Consider the following 1,680-nt stretch of genomic DNA (forward strand, 5'->3'; position numbering starts at 1 on the left):
TTTGTAACATCTTGTTTATAGATTCTAAATATATGTTTTTCATTTTTTTTATATAAAATTTTATTTATTTTTCCATCTCCCTCAAAAAGTAGTTTTTTTTAACAGCAAACAACATTTTTTAAGACTGATGTGCATCCCGAAACATATAACTTTTTTTCTATAAATGATAAAATCTTAATCATTTTGAATTTTCGTTTGTAACATCAATACCCACAGTATGAAACTAGTTTGATAGTGACATGTTGAATATTTTTCATTTTATTATGTTTTGAAGTCCAACTAATTATAATTTAGATATAGGTGTATGTTTGAGCACATAACTTATTCTATATATTTAAAAATCCAATTTTATTTTTTTTGTTAGAAATAAGACATCAATACTTAGTGCATAGATATTTATCAAAAAAAAATTGAATTTGTTTACTATTTTTCCCAATGCATTGAACAAAGAAGTTCATGTTCGGTTAAAAACCTACATTCATACGAAATAAAATATAAATATATTAATGAAATTAAATTTATTAAAAATTATACTATTTGGAAAGCTTATAATTAGGAATAAATAGTTAAAAAAAATAAAACTTCTAAATGAATTAATTTGACCACCCAAAAGCTAATGTAAAATTGGTTTTTTATCAGCATTTGATAGATGCAAAGGAAACTCCATTTCAAGTATGATTTAGAAGAAGAGAGGATCTATCCAAGAAATTTTGATCTAAGAGCCTTGGATTTAACTCTCTTCAATTAATTACTTCAAATGGGACCTCTTAAAGATTATATCATTATATTATCTAAAAAATGTATGATTCAGCAAAAATCAGGATGTACAAAAAAGTGGAAACCAACATTGTGAGTTCACCCAGCTAGAATCCACAACATTCACTGTCTGCAGAATAGAAATATTTGACCAGTTAAGGTCATACAAACATGCCCACTTAAGATTAGACCCTGTTAGGAGTCAATCGATGAAGGGATTTATAATTTATCCCTATTATAAGCTTGACCCTATTAGGAGTCACCTCACAGGAGGATTTAGACTCAAGTTAATGATCTATCTTATTAGGGGATTTACAATTTCAGGCCTGTTAGGACCTACCAGGTTAGGGGATTTGACTACTACAATTGTTAGGGAACAACAGTTAAATGATCTGCATGTAGCACCTCTATGCATGATAAGATCCAGTAAGTACTAATCAATACATCAACAACACAACAATACAAAGCCTCACAATTCACAACACAATCAAATTCTCAATCTTCACTCATGATCTCTCTCACCATTTCATAACTCATCACACATTTTATAAACACCAACTTAGTCAGCTAACAACTTTGGAACAATTTCCTAGGTTCAATGAATCTAGTCAATCTTGCACTACATGTTTTACTTATGTTAGCCACTGACAACAATCCAAATATAAAACATAAACACTACCGATTAATCAATTTATGTCATTCTACTCTATCGGTTAACCGTTCTTCAAGATTGACTTCTCTATACATCAAAACTCACTCATTCTATTGAATCTACCAATGCAGTGTAGAATATACCTGCAAGTACCTGTCTCCAACATTCTAGTAGAATCGTATCACCTAACTTTTCATTGATTTCTTGTACCGATCATCTAAATGCAATTATGTTCTTGTTTATCAGTTGAAGTGTTATTTGCCACTTCACTG

The sequence above is a fragment of the Cryptomeria japonica genome, chromosome 5, assembly GCF_030272615.1.
Source record: "Cryptomeria japonica chromosome 5, Sugi_1.0, whole genome shotgun sequence".
In the NCBI taxonomy this organism is placed as follows: Eukaryota; Viridiplantae; Streptophyta; class Pinopsida; order Cupressales; family Cupressaceae; genus Cryptomeria; species Cryptomeria japonica.